Raw genomic sequence first — 8,067 nt, forward strand, 5'->3', positions numbered from 1 at the left:
CTCGGACTCCAGTTGCATCCATGTTAAAAGAAAAAAAAGCCCCCAGTTACAGTAAAAACCATGGCAACCAGGTGAACACGCCGGCCGCTCTAACGTTCAGATAAACTGTTTATAAAACAAACAACCTGCAACGGCAGGTATACAGATAGCGGGCGGTGGCGCACCAGAGCCGCTAATCGTGTTTTATATCAATACATCGTCCTGCAGTTCCGTTATTACGATAATATCAAAGCTACATTAGCAACAAGCTTAGCGGCGCTAACATTACCTCATTGCTAGTAGCGCTGCTCGATTGACAAAAATTATAATCACGATTATTTTGACAAATTGAGATCTCGATTATTTAACACAATTATCCAGTATTTATAAACAACGCTGTGCGTCGTGGTGTTCTAGACTCCGTGTCATGCATTATAACCGTCTAATGCACGGTTCCAAGTTGTTTAATCCGCTATTACCGCTTATTTAGGAACTCTCTCATTCACCTGTTAAAAGACGGCTGATCTGAACCAGCTGGTTAACGCGTTGCTATGGTAACGCCCCGTAACGGAGGGATATTACAGTGTTTAACTGGCCGAACTCTGTATAGGAAAATAATGCAGCCAGTTGTCACTGACAATGGTATAAACTATGTTTAGGTGAACTTCCACAACCTACTGCAGTTATTCTACATTGACCTGCAGCCGGAGCCGACTGAGACTGGCCGCCTGGGAGTGCTTTAGGACGGGAGAGGCTCCCGCTGCTCCTTCCTTACAGTAACTGCAGAACAATATGTGCCTTCAAGTCAGTCGCCAAAACACCAGAAAAGTCTCTAATAACTCCAGTAAAAGCTGCTGGATTTGTCGCTTTTAACAAAAAAAGTCTCCAGATTTAGCGAGAAAGTCTCCAAGTTGGCAACAGTGTCTGAATGAAAGCAAAGCGGCTGTGGGAGGAGTTTACAGCACAGCGCTGCAACGCCAGAGACGCTCGATTAGCAGCTGAAGACAGCAGGAGAGGAAACTGCAGAGAGAAAAATAATCACACCCTTTTAGTTTTATCATCGTTGGAAACCCAGATCGTACTGAGATTAAAATCCGATTAATCACCTAGACCTACCTGCTAGCTTTGTGCTAAATCTCCACGGCATGTGATCAGAAGACGAAGGGGACGTTTACAGCAAGTTGTTTCCACAAGCAGCTGGTTTACTATGGCCTGCCAGGACACCCTTAAACTGGGACCCAGTGGAAACAACTGGTTTTACAGGGTCTGTTTGTGGAAATACTAGCTGTAAGTATCAGCGAGCTGTCGAGTCTGGAGTGGACGCCAAACAAAGTTCGTCCTTCAGGTTTTCTGTTTTCGGCTCAAAAAATCCTTTCAAGTGTTTTTAAATGTGATTATTATTCAGCTCTGTTGCGTGTTGAACGCAACACGCTGACCATCGTCTGGACTCAGGCAGGAAAAATGGATCCAGATTCAGTCACAAACCCAAAAGCACCATTTAATTCTCCAGAATGTGTGAAAACGACTCAGTAGCAGATTGGAGGAAAGTAAAAGCTGATCCGTTTCAGCCAGAACACTGAAACCAGAGCGAGAGGACAACACGATGGACCACCGGCTTGAGGAGCGGTTACCTTTCCTCTCTCCGGACCATACGTGTAATACGCTCCGTTTGGGTCTAATTAGGCCCCGCCCCTCTCCCGTCGCCGCGTTCTGCGTGCTGTGTTCACAAGCGTGGGACAGCCGACTATCCTGCTGGTTTCTAGAGCAGGTTCAGTTTTCCATGTGAGACAACCGTCTGCATGTTGACAGCGTAGCGCTAACCATGTAGCTGTGGCGGTCTGCCATTGGACGGTTTGACCAGTCACCGTCCAATCAGACGGAGGCTCGTATCTGTCAGAAGAAATTTCAAGGCTGAGATTTTTATTCTTTGTTTTGCAGGACGACTAAACTTGACCTACAAATATCAACTTGTTTGCTGGCTGACAGCTGCAGAGTCTTCATGTTGAGTTCGTCCTGCGTGTCCTCGGCTTCACGCTAACCTGATCAGATCAGAAGCACAGCCCGGAGGTTTGAGCCTCCCGTTCGCTTCGGCGCAGAGCGGCGGCACCGAGAGGCTGGAAGCATAGCTGAGACGTTCGTCTCTGGAGAATTAACCTCTGCTGTGGTGTGTTTTCTCAGCTCTGCTGACAGCAGCGAGTCTCCACAGCAACATCTCAACCCTCCCTGCAGAAGCGGGAGCTAAATTCAGCAGTGAGCTTGTCTCTTTCAGCCAACAGGATTTACAGGAATTAAACCATCTGGTGATCCATTTAGATCAGAAGTTATCAGCTGATAAGCAGAAGACAGCGAATGTCACACAACCACATTCTTCTGAGCCGCAGGAAACGTTTCCGCAGACTTTAGGTGAGAAAGAAGCAAGCAGGACATTAAACAAGCTGCCCTGAGAGAAGCTGTGTTGGCAAAACAAAACATGCCGAGCGGCCCTGTCATGGCAACCTGAGCATCCATCCTGGCTGCAGCTGGTCCCGCCTCCTCCAGACTCCACTGGGATGGAGATGGAAAAAGCCCATCATCCTCCTGCTGTTACTTCTAATCTATATGCATCTGGTCACTAATTCAGTTTCCAGCTCTGACTCAGCAGGTGGGGTTCCTTATCGAATCAGATGTGCAGATGTTAGAGAGACGCAAGCCTAACGTGGAGAGAGTCTAACGTGGGAGCCTGTGGCCATCTCAAGCCTCCAGCCTTCTCCATGGCTGTGGAGATGGCCATGGTCTCAGAGTTAGCTGCTAACGTATGATGCCATGGTCTCAGAGTTAGCTGCTAACGTATGATGCCTTGGTATCAGCGTTAGCTGCTAACGTATGACGCCATGGTCTCAGCGTTAGCTGCTAATGTGGGAGCCTGCGGTCTCAGCGTTAGCTGCTAACGTATGACGCCATGGTATCAGCGTTAGCTGCTAACGTATGACGCCATGGTCTCAGCGTTAGCTGCTAATGTGGGAGCCTGCGGTCTTAGTGTTAGCTACTAATGTGGGAGCCTGCGGCATTAGCGTTAGCTGCTAATGTGGGAGCTGCTAATGTGAACCATTACCATCATGTGTAGAAACTAAAAGACGTGGTTTGGAAAGCAATACAGCTGATGACGGCTACCGTATCATGATGTAATGGGCGGCTTGATTTGCCTTCACATTTAAGTCAAAGGGCTCAGGTCAATACTAACATTTTTTTGTCAATATCCTGATGTGTTTCTCTTTGATTTGGCCGATTCCAAAACCAATACACGCATCTATTCTACCATCTAATTACAGAGAATATTGATTACTTCCTATTGATATGTTGTTATACCTGCTCACTTTGGCAGATGAGAGCAAACATGATTTTAAATCTGAACAAATCAAGAATAAAAAAACATTTAAAAAGAGCCAAACATGTTTTTTTTTATTCCCTGAAACATGATGCTGTTGTCAGTAAACAACCTGCTTCAATTTTAAGCCTGAATGGATCAATACCACTGATCACTGTACAACCACAGAGCAACAGATAGGAATAGAGCTCTTCCCCTCCGAGCACTATCGCTTATATCATCTTCAGTTTCTCTGGAACCACAGTGTGACGGATACTGACTCTTCCATAGAGGTTTTCCAGCGTTTCTATCCGTCCAGGAGGTTTACAATCCAGACACAACACGTAGTGTTTATTCAGAGACTCTAGATGGTAAATCCACCATTATTTATCACATCTTCATCACCATCACTACCATGTTGCTAAGAGACCTCTATTTTCACCTGGACATGATGATGAAGACACTTCCTGTCAGACTTTCCACCAATCAGAGAGCTTAAACTGACGGTAACGTCCAATCAGGAGCAGCCAAAGATCAACAAGTGATGAGAAAAGCAGGAAAATAATGATCCTCTATGGCTGGAATAAAGCCAGGAAGACGTTTGGGATGCAGCTGAGGTGGAGGTGCTGCAGTGAGGATAGCAGGTAATAAGGATAAAGTTGTTTTTATGTCAGGTTTCAAGTGAGACGCATCCCGAGATGTTCAGAGGCGTCCCACAGAGATGCGGACTCGGCCCACTTATCTGTTTTAATATGAATGAATCCTGGTTTTACGATGCAGCAGTGTGTATCAACACAAACTTATCTGCAAGCTCAACTCTCACATTTCACTAAAAACTGTCACAATATTCAGTTATAAAGTGGAAATAAAACGTAAATAAAACATCGTTTATGTCCCAAGTCAAACTGCAGGTGAATATTTACCAGTCTGCGAGGTTTAATCATGTCAGGGTGTACTGTTAAGGAACGAAAACGGCAAGAACGGCATCGTGGGATCGCAGCTGGACGACATGAATGTAGCGGTCTTCTGACCGGAGCAACGAGACCTTCCACGCTTTCCATCGAGGTGTCAAATATCCTCTTGACTACCAGGAAAAACAAATGTGTAACTACAAATGTCCACTACGGAGGACATTGCTTAAACTTTTAAATATTGTGGTAAAATAGTTGTATTTATTTAAGAAACGATTTAATGTGTTTATAAGATATTCAATGAAAATATAACTACAAAATTTCAAGTAAAAATCAGCACAAAGAAAAGTATTATGCACTTTTGCTCTTCCCATAAAACATGCTCGTTGCAATGGAGGCCATTTTTCTTGGAGAGAGAAAGAAAGAGAAAGAAAGAAAGGAATTATCACCAGAGGTGATAATTCCTGGTCCAGAAAGGACCAAGGCTTACCTGGCAAATAAACTCTGCTCATTAAATTCAGCTGGTTTGGTGACTGGTCGGCTGCCGGGCAGGACTTCTACTTTCTGGACCAGGAATTACCACCTCTGATGTCACAGTTTTACTGAAGTTTATGAGACCACCACTCAAAGAAATCCTGTTTTCATTTAAACAACTGGAGACTTTTACTCTTTGTTTCCAGACTGAAACAGCAAAAAGAGGCTGAAATACGAAATTTAAGACTAAATTTTAAACCATGGGTGCAAACTTTGGCGTTTTAAGGGGGAACCCTGTGTGCAGCAGTGAAAAGAGTCCCTCCTGTTTCCCACCGACAGTTCCGCGAGCCAAGCTGACGTCATGTTAGTGTGGTGCAACTCCAAAGTTTGAGAAAATAAAAACAACAAAATGTCCAAATAAGCCAGCAGATGTGAAGCGACAGACATGTCCATTGTTACCCCCAACAGGCCTGACAGAAAACCACCTCTCCGTCCGCTGATCGGAAGAAAAACGGGATCAATTCCTGGTCGATAGGCAGGCTTCGAGGGGGGGTCGCCTTGCAGGGCCTTTTGTTCCGAACAGAGACCACCAGACCTGCTCCAGCTGGCAGCCACTGAAGCGAGGAAGAGGAACTCAACATGATGAAGACAAAGCCAATCGCAGCTGGTCAGTGACGTAAATAATCAATAAAGTTATTTTCTGACGTTTCAAACCAAAATTCTGTTTTTTCTTCCTTCCAGGAAAACTTTACTAAAAGTTCTAAGAACGAACCAGTACTTTGTGCTCAGATGGATCCGGTTTCAAGGGGAAATAATGGACTGGGCGGGTTTTGGGACTTTCTTCAGCCGGTTCTGGTCCCGCTGAGGCTGCTTGTCCCGGTTCGGTTCGGACAGGAGCTGGTTCGGTCATGTTCGGTGGAAGAGGGGCTAACGAAGCCAACAAGCTCCCGTCCAACACACGCACAACGCGGACACTTCATCCCGCTGAGTCCGGCGGAGGAAAGCGCTCCCAGGCCGGCTAATCCCTCCAGATGTGGTGCCGAACCGAACCGAGCCGAGCTACCGCTGCGGGGCTGCTAGCTGATTAGCCTGCTACCGCACCGAGTGGCTTGGTCTGTGTCTGCGGGGGGGCTGAAAAATAAACCCAGAAAAAGTGGCTTTTCGTGTCGAGTCTTACCGGAAACGGTGCGCTGGAGCCGGGGTGAAGCGTGGAGCGGAGGTCGGTGATCTACGCAGCGCCGCGGTCCTCCGTGTTTCTGACACGGCGTGAAGTTGCCTCAGAAAGAGCACCAGTCACACGGATATTACCCCCTCCCCTTCACTCCACAGCCCCACACCTCCCACACCCACGGCCCGTGTGAGGAAACACCCCCCCTGTTGTCAGAACACAGGCACGCAGCTTGGCGCTGTTTGCGTGGAAACTACTCAAACATTTGCGCGTTAATGTACGAAACTGCAAAACTGCGTGACTTTGTGTGATCCAGCCTTCATCCATCTTGAATATTTAACTTTTAAACAGCCAGTCTTCCCAGTATTGATCTCCAGTATTGATCCACAGCAGTGATGATCAAACTTTTTCCAGCCACGACCCCCAGGGTGTCGATACTGCAGGTCGATACATCGATGTTAGCCAGTCAAAATATCAGATTTTAGTTTTTTTCCCTTTTTTTCCTTTCTTTTTTTTTTTTTTTTTTTTTTTTTTCTTTTCATATTACTCTACTAATATGAAACATGTCAGTTGTTTTCATTTCTGAGAGTTTTAGGCAATAAAATCGTCCCTGCAGTCCAGTGACAGCAGTTTCTTCTGTGTCACATGATCATAGCAGCCAATCAGATGTTATGATGCTAATCGGTGATATTTTACGGTTTAATACAAGTTATCGTCATAAACTGTGTATTAAAGATGGACAGAGCCTCCGGTGGTTTAAAGTGAAGCCATGTGGAAATGCCAAAAACTGCAGTTCCCCCTTCATCCACTAGGGGCTCTAGAACAGCGCAAATCTCCATAGACTCCCATGTTAAAAAGACCAACTTCACAGCAGAAATAAACATGTTTACAGCAGAAAAAAACATGTTTACAGCAGAAATAAACACATTTACAGCAGAAATAAACATGTTTACAGCAGGAATAAACACGTTACAGCAGATATAAACATGTTTACAGCAGATATAAACACGTTTACAGCAGAAATAAACACGTTTACAGCAGAAATAAACATGTTTACAGCAGAAATAAACATGAATCCATTTTAGGTTTAATAGGTCAGGTTTACCTTCATGACAACTGTGGGGGAAGCGAATTTTTTCGCTCGTTTAAAAGTAATTTAATCTCGAAGTTCGGCATTTTTAGGGGCGTGTCCTTTTGATTGACAGGTACCCGATCTCCTGCTTCAAGTAAGAAGAACGTAGAACAACCGCGGTTTTTAGCCGGTTAACAACGTGACTTAGCTTTAGCCCGCTTACCTCCGTTAGCTGGTTAGCTCCTGTTATCTCGGGGTTAGCTCGGTTAGCTCTTAGCTACAGAAAGCTCGGAGTTCACTCGATGTCAATCATCCACCATGACGCTCACAGCCCCCCTCTCAGCTCCACCTCTTTGCCCATATTTGTATTTTCCAGGCGAGACGACACGCATTTCTCTGCCAAGATGGTGATGGTAGGAACCGCCCACCGAGCTTCAGTTCAGCTCTTCAGAAACCTACGGTGACGTCACGGAGGCTCCGCCCACCTTTTATATACAGTCTATGTTCCTAGCACATTTTGTTTTATCATTCAACTATTGCATGTTCTACATTTATTTATGTTAATAAAATGAACTATATTTTAATCATTGGTTTAACAATTTCATATTTTTAAAAACTTTCCTAAACACTGATGTTGCTATCAGTATCAGCATTGGTGAAAACTATCATAAACTAAAGGTTATAATAAAGAAAGGAAAGGAGGTGGGGATGTGCTTTTGCACATCCCTACCTCCAAGATAACATGTTGGCGTTTGCAACTTGACCTGCTTTATGCCTTTTTGAGGACTGCTTCTTCAAGCTAGCAGCTAGCAGCTGGAGTGGATCCTCAGACCGTCCCACACCCGTCCCAAAGTCCGTCCTGCAGTGGCCGTGGACCAGCTTCAGGTCCTGGTTGCAGGATCAGCACAATATCATCATCACCATTTCTTTTTGCAAACATCTGAAGGTCCTGCATTTTTGTTTGTTTAGTTTATTCAACATTGATCACTATTTAAAAAAAATACACAAACACACATTCAGATATATTGGGAATAAAAAAGGTACATTGCATGTTAAAGTACAGCAAAGCAGTCAAACAAAACGAAGGAAACATGACAAATGAATAAATAAATCTTGTTTT

General features: G+C 44.9%; 1 protein-coding gene across 1 annotated transcript in view; it reads right to left on the reverse strand.

The window, feature by feature from the left end:
* LOC306755821 (beta-1,4-galactosyltransferase 3) overlaps positions 1-6,004 on the reverse strand; it is a 28,824-nt gene extending 22,820 nt beyond the window's left edge. The window contains exon 1 of the mRNA XM_079240361.1: positions 5,885-6,004. The gene's annotated coding sequence lies outside the window, so the exon portion shown is untranslated. The remainder of the gene's footprint in view (positions 1-5,884) is intronic.
* Positions 6,005-8,067: the final 2,063 nt, after the last annotated feature.

Source organism: Telmatherina bonti, assembly GCF_933228915.1.
Source record: "Telmatherina bonti genome assembly, chromosome: 5".
Classification (NCBI taxonomy): domain Eukaryota; kingdom Metazoa; phylum Chordata; class Actinopteri; order Atheriniformes; family Telmatherinidae; genus Telmatherina; species Telmatherina bonti.